The 7,590-nt window shown below is 42.0% G+C and overlaps 1 long non-coding RNA gene across 2 annotated transcripts in view; it reads right to left on the reverse strand.

The window, feature by feature from the left end:
* The window catches only part of LOC104837382, a 47,341-nt gene extending 40,179 nt beyond the window's left edge, over window positions 1-7,162 (reverse strand). For both annotated transcript variants that reach the window (XR_774926.1, XR_774927.1), the window contains exon 1: window positions 7,083-7,162. This is a non-coding gene — a long non-coding RNA (uncharacterized LOC104837382). The remainder of the gene's footprint in view (window positions 1-7,082) is intronic.
* Between the last annotated feature and the right edge of the window lie 428 nt (window positions 7,163-7,590).

A 7,590-nucleotide genomic window follows, 5' to 3' on the forward strand; every position in this document is an offset into this window, starting at 1 on the left:
CTACCGCGGTGGGGGGGGGGGGGGAATCACATTCAGTACGAATGTGGGTGCTTTTTCCTTTAAAAGCAGTAGACCTACGCTGTGGATCCCCAGGGGATCATGCAGCCACTGGGAACTCTGCAACTGCCCTGGCTTCCAGCTTTCTGGTGCAGATCTTGGTGTTGACTTTTGACCTTTTGGAGACCTCTTTCTATAAGGTAACACAGCTTGCTCACTCTCCCCAAAACGCCCAGGAGATGGAGTAAAACAGGAAAGTGAAGGCAATAGCAGCATTCCATCGGGCAGGGAAAGAGTTAAAGCTATGAAGATCAGGAAAGCTGACTTTCCTTAGGAACTCCTACAGTTTCAGTCACTTATTAAAAAGGGATTTATATTTCTGAAGTAAGGATCTGTACTTCCTCCCTCTTCTGAAGCTATACATTTCTCTGCCAGACTGTGATGAAAAGGGCCCTCCCTCGCCCATCGCAAGCCAACGCTGAAGTCATTCTGTTATTCTTTTTCACCTTGCACACATGTTGAGGCTTCTCTGTGGAAGTCTTGCTGAGACACACATGTCATTGTCTCTTGTTCCTCTTTGCTCATGAGGCCTTTTTTTAATCCCAGATTTCTTCTGCACGTAGCTCAAGCAGCAATGTTTCTGGGATTTCAATGAAGGAGGATCCATACATGCAAACAATGCTGTTTTCTGACCGCACATGATCATCTGTTAAAACCAGAAGTCTTTCCTACAAAGAGGATAACATAAAGAGTTCAGACTAGAAGGCCTTGCTCACTTTTTGTTTGAAAGCTCACCTGCTGTGCCTGACTACAGCAGACAAAAGTAGTAAGGTTGGGAAGATGGGCCCCTTTTGCACCACAGCAGGTTTGGACAGATTGCTGCTTTTGGCAGGTGAGTGTGGAACCAGCCACAGGGTGACTTAGCTGCAAGAGACCCCTCTCCTGCCTGCATCGCTAGAGAAATGCTGCAAAGGCTCAGCATCGCTCACAGTACTCCTCCCTGTTGGAAGTGAAAGAAGCAGAGGCTACCAGTGCTCTCTCTTTCAGGCAGTGTTCATCCTTGAGGCTGAACTTAAGGAAATAGTTAGGGATTGTCTAAGATTTTTTTTTTACCTGCTGATATGCATTCTGGGCTGATCCGTGTATGTCAAGGCACTGAAGGCACATGGCTGCAGAGGGACTCCACCAGCCACCTCCCCTTGCCCGATGAGGTCACTTCCATGTATCCAGTCTGTCCTCCCAGTAAAGAAAGGGTCTTTCACAAATGGGCATCACCATCATTTGCCAGAGGAGGTAGAACTCATAGGCAACCTGAACTCTGTGCAGCAAACACACAATGAGCACTGCAGGCTTCAGACCACTCCCAAGATCAGTTCAGATATGATGCAGGTGTAGCCACAGGCTTTGCTTGTGGGAAGCAGAGAAAGTTGGATAGCTGTATGTTGTGTATCTTTGGGGTTCTTAGAATGATGAGAATAAAGTGAAGCAAGATTAAGAGGCATATTAGGCTGTCTCTGACAGATCTTTTCCACTTGTCAGGAGGAGTTTCCCACTGAGCTCCCGGAAGGTGCTGAGCCCCTGAGGACTCCTTGCAGAGGCTGGAATTTGCAGCCACAAATGACACTGTTTTTCTGTGCAAGGCTGAGCTATCAGGAAGGTATCAGTGCAGCCGGTTGCTACTGATACTACAAGCAGAAGACAGAGACAGTGGATCATTTGTTTATCACCCCTCTGCAGTGTACAGCCCCTTTGTGAATAATAAGCCACCTTTCTGCAGCTCTTGTCTAGTGCAATACAACATTTTTAGGTCAGTTCAGCTAAACTGAATCTGCAATCACCTGGTATCAGTGAGTTTAAATAGTGCTGATAAGAAAAATGTCTGTACGAGAAAATTCTGAGGAGCACAGTGCAAGAATAAGTTAAATCAGAGAGGACGTGTTCTTTCTAATAAATGCAAGTTACTTTTGGCTGGTCTTTGCATCTCAGATTTACTACTCCTACTATGGGAATCATTGTATTGCCTCATTACAGGGCTCATGTGAAGCTGTGCTTACTCATCCTTGCAAAGCACTTCAAGATCAGAGAAAGCAGGGTCTGTAAAACCATAAAGGATACTTCATTACCATTATTATTTGACCACAGCAATGGGGAAATATGCTTTAAAAACGCTTCAGTTCATTAGTTCATAACTATCTTTTAGTAGCTATAAGTTTAGCTGAGAACCTAAAAGCAAAAACCAGCAAGCTGCAAGGTAGCAGGTTCAGACTTTGTACACCTCAATGTAAGCCTATTTTTTTGCCTCACCATAGCTGGTGCTTACTTTTAATACTGTCTTTAATCCAAAGGTAACAAGCAGACATAGAGGTAAAGCAAACGCAAATGAACATGGGACTCGCCCTAAAACATCTGTCTCCCAAAATGTTACCCTCTGGCCCACATCCTGAGTTAGTATCCTTCTCTCTGCATAAGCTTTTGGGGTCTCATTAATGCACCGGGCAAGTTTACACAGCAAAAGGCTGTTAGAGATCCTGAGGTAGCTTTGAGGGAACTGGCTTGTCTACATGGTACAATGCAATGCCATGCACGGATACTAGCTTAGATCCCAGAGGCAATATAGCTGTGTCTGTATAGCAAAGCACCCACGCTAATTAGCCCAGCCCCTGAGGATGCTGCAGGAATGGAGCTAATTAGGTATGCTGAGAGGCACCCCTGTTAATTAGCCCAGGGAGAACACAACAACACTAACTGAGCTTCCGATCACGGGCATTAGCTCAGCGATCTTTATAGTGTACTTGGCTGTGTAGCATAGCTGAGCCCACAGGCTCTTTTGAGTGTCATCCTAAGAACCTAAATATCTTCTTTCAATTCAGTCTCACCATCTGACCCTGCTTTTACAAGTATTCATAGATTTGGTTTTTTTCTTGATGGTAGGAAAATTAAGTAAATAAATAGATTCAAAAGAATGAAGAAAAAAGCCAGTATAAACCACACTACAATAATCTAGTATTATTAAATTCAGCTACAGGTAGCAACATGCCTGTAGGGAAGCACTGGATATTCCTAACCCATCTTGATAAAAGGCATGCTTTGGCTAGTGGTGCATGTTTTGCAAGCAGCATATCTCTAAAGGTACTGTTAACTCAAGCCAACTCAGCCATAAATACAGACTATGGTATATTAAGTTGTAATCATGCAAGATTTTCCATTACAAGTTTAGGGCTGAATGAAATCATTTAGGCACAGGCCCATACCTAGGAAAGATGGAGCTCGCAATTTTGTCCCCTTCCTTCTCCCCTTGCACCACACAGGAGAATAGGGCTGTTCTGGCTGGTCCTTCTGCCTCCTCCCTCCATCAGACTCCTGGCTCCCCAAGCATCCTTGTCCACAGCTTTGCACAGCCGACATCAGACTCTCCCTACCACTGCCGCTCTCTGGCCTGGATGCCAACGCTAAGCAACATACGTACGCAGTTATGCCTCTAACTTCCACGGGTTGCTATACAACGACACAGGGGTAGATAACAGTCTGTCTCCACTACAGCCAGCACAGATATGAGGATGGCGATGAGACTATTGCTAAGGAGCAATTCCAAATGCCATTCCAACCACCATATCATAGGTATGCATAAAAACACTAAGTTAATGCCTTTCAAAGAGAAAATGTGTGTGCTTCGTGTCGTTCCAGGAGGGAGTTTCATGGTTCTTATTTTTTAAAAACGGAGCACAGTGATTTCCAATTATCTTCCAGGCATGTGTGTAGGAGAACCCAGCTCTTTCCCATATGTTTCAGAAAAATATTTTTGCACATGGGTAACTTCTGAATAGAACCTAAACCCTTAAGTCCTGGCTTAAGTTCTCTGCCACTCTGCAAAAATGCATGGTGAAACTTTAAATCAGTCTCAAGAGCTTATAACATGGAGCTGCTGGAACATTTGAGACAACGAAAATTTTTAAGAAAGTGGATATTATGAAATTATAAATACCAGAGAAGACAGAGGTTTCTTCTGGAATTAATGTGATTCCAGGAGACATAATACTTAGGCTTCTGCTAAAGATGGCTACGTTTTAGGTTTAGAAAAGCAAAAATTTTCAGGCTCTTATGTTCCCAAGAATTTACTATTTAGTATATGGAGGTTGGGGCAGGGGATGTGTGTGTGTGTGTGTAATATATCTGAAAATCAAAGTTCAGTATTTAATCTTTACTTCGTATCCTTTAGGAAAAAAAAATCTTAAAAGTATGGTTTCCGTTTACGTAGCTTTATGATACTTGTCAAAATAACATGGTGTGCAAACTGGGATATCTCACACAACCTTGACTTTACAACAGGGGTTCTGGATGTATACCAGATGCACAAAATGGTCATTAACTTGATATGATACGAGAAAGGTGTTGAAGTGAATAACTTATATAGTAGTAATAGTGGTTCTGTCTATGGACATTTTATCTTGCTCTTGAACGGCAAAAAAATACTTTAACACGCCTTGTCTCTAGGCAAGTTTAGAGTGACCTAGAGACTTCTCAGTTTCAGAGTTTGAAATCCACCCCTCCATTTATACTTGGCCAGTGCTCAGACCAAAGCTGCGATATGTCACATTGACTCAGAGAGACCTAAAAAATAGAAGAGAGTGAAATTCTAGGCAGGAGCATCTCCTGACTCTATAAAAGTCAATACTGTGTGCCAAAATAATGAAAATACCCCAACTCTGTTTCCAACTGTATAAATAGCTCAGATTTTTAGCTTCACTGCCAGAACTTGGCTAATACCCTTCAGTTTGTCTGTCCAGCTTTACATCTACTAATAGCTATTTTCTCCTCTTCTATCTATTCAAAACAAAACCTGAAGCACAAAGGTTATCAACTTCCAAAACCTCTTGTGCATAGACAGACCCATAAGGCCTCTGTCAATGAACAACAGCTCATCATTCATTCTCATTATACTGGCACATAAATCTTCTGAGTGACCAGGGAAATTGGAAGCTTGCTACCCTCATAACATTCCTTGCGTGCCTGCTGAAGGCATTGTGTCTATACATTGCCCATGATTTCCAGAAACACGGAGTTAAGAATAATTCAAGATATGTAACAAGGAACAGGAGGGAAGGGTGACCTGCATGTAAACTTTATCAAAAAGTCCTCAAAACTAATCACTTGAGGTGGTTAGGAAAATAAGAAAAAAAAAAACCATGATGCTTATCAGTCTTATTTCTCAAAGGCTTACTGGCATTAGTATAGTTTTGCACACCATCCAGAAAAAAAAAAAAAATATATAAAATTGTGGTTAACACTAGAGCTCACAGCTTTATTCAGTTTGGAAGCCCTTAAAAATTTTCTAATGGAGGTGCTACGTGGACAACAGCTTCACATTTCTTGAGTTACCCTGCACTGACCTCTCCCAACCATCCACAGAAACGAGAGGTCCAGCAGACAACAGGCTGACTGCCGTGGAGCTACAAAGTCATCTGTGAGACAGAAAGGCTAATCGAGTGAGCAGCAGTGTGTCCGGGGTGTATACATGGCATTTCCTGAAAACAGCAAGCTCCAGATCTGCCTGATGTATCCATACAGACATAGCCAATTTCTTTTGTATAAAGGAAGAGGTGCCATCTCATATTAAAAAAAATAAACATCTGTCTGGCCTCCAAACTCCTAGAATTATAAATAGTCTGAGTGACAAATACTTCTGCCACAGTGTTCAGGATACCTTCAGAAGATATCCCTAGCACCGTGTGATTAACCATAGCTTGGCAGAGTTCACTGTTATAACTATACTCTGGATAAGCTTGTTGGTTTGAACAAGAATTTGCGTGACTGTGTCTAAAGGAAGAAGAGAAGAAGCAGGAAGGTAGGTTGCGTCAGTCACTTGTACACTTTTCAAGCTGACTGGTATGGCTTGATATCTGTGCTTTGACAGTAATAAGAGTATTAAATTCCTAAATGTTGTGTACTACGTTGCTCAACAGGTTTTATCACAGAAAAACTGAGTAGTCTTGACAAATGAAGTTTCATGTAGGATAATGTTAAAAAAAAATTTAGACATTATTTGCATAGATTACATTAAGTTGCTTGTTTCCCACCCCTCCCAAGCATCTCAGTACCTTAGAAATAAATTATAGTCAGAGGGGTATTAAAATAAAATTAAAAAAAAAAAACTGAAGTCAATCTCAAACCACAAGACAAGCAAACAGTACTGTAGTCTATTTTCAGACCTCCACAAAGTTATTTATATTCTAGTTGTCAAACAACCATGCAGTCCCAGACACCTTTTTACATGAAATTCTGCTATGGTGTCTTCCATAGACACATTAAATTATTTCCTCTTCAATATGCTAAGAAAAAAAAACCAAAATGCAAATCACCCTAAAGTCACATGTGTTTCACTTTAAGAAAAAGGATCTCCCGGGTTCAACATAATAAGAAGAATAGTCCTCTGTTAATGTAGTCATGCTGCGATTTCAAAAGTACCTAGATTAGGAAAGCAGTAGTATTGGTCACAATGTCTTTGTCACACAAGGTAGAAATATTCCTTCTAACCCGTTTTTAATTCCAGCCTTCCTAGGACAATGTTTCAACCTGTACAAACCAGATTCTTTGCTGAATTTATAACTGTGCTGAGATCACTTCAGAGAAGCACAAGGAAAGCTGTGTGAAATACTAAGGTTTAAATGCTCTTTCAAAAATGTTTGCTGTCATTCTGACCCAACTGGAAGAAAAAGGGAGATGAAAGGTTTGCAATAGCAGCTTGCCTCAGTTGGTAGAGCCTGCGTATAGGATTTTGCCTGGTTTATTTTAAGTCTGAGCAGCTAGCAGCTGGAGTATGTCCCACATGCTAACACTTGGAATTCCCCAGGGAGAAGGTTTGTTTTAAATGTAACATCGGCCCTCCAAAGCTGGTCATCCTTCTGCTTTATTAAGTTTATGTACTCCATCATTGCCTCAAGTCTTGATGATAATGCACCTATTCTGAGTGATCGAACCTCCTCGCCAACTTCATATGAACTGTTTTTGATTTAAATGCAATCTATTAACGATATCTACTTGCACACACATACACACCCTGGCCAGATACTGAACAGACGCAGACTTACACAGCAGCTGTGACAACAACTGATGTCACCTCCTTTGCAGAAATTTCCACAAGCGTCTTCCAAAGGCCAAGTTAAATGAGATAAGCTCTATCAGTTTCTTTAAAGTGCTCTGGATGAGACCAGTCCATGTGACCCCCTTCCCGGCCGCGGGGGTGTGGTATGTCACAGCTCCCCTATCAGCTGGCACATGGCGGTGGGAGATATGAGACAGCAGAAAAGTAGTAGTAACAACATCACCCGGACTGCCGAAGACGGAGCAAATACGCTGAGTAACTTCAGTGTGTGCGCACTCACTTTCTGAAAACAGGTGGAGGGTTTTCAGCCCCGACTTCTGCTTGCACATCCCACTCAGCACAGATGGGTGGTAAAGTTGCCAGCTATGCGTTGGAAAGGCTATGGTTCATTAGCATCGTATTAACGCCTTTAGCAGTGAGTTGCAATGCCGTTTGTTTTTTTTTTTCCTGGAGTTTCCCCCTCTTTTAAGTATTTAATGAATTAAAAAGAAATT

The sequence above is a fragment of the Haliaeetus leucocephalus genome, unplaced genomic scaffold (assembly GCF_000737465.1).
Source record: "Haliaeetus leucocephalus isolate CR32 unplaced genomic scaffold, Haliaeetus_leucocephalus-4.0 Scaffold526, whole genome shotgun sequence".
Taxonomy (NCBI): Eukaryota; Metazoa; Chordata; class Aves; order Accipitriformes; family Accipitridae; genus Haliaeetus; species Haliaeetus leucocephalus.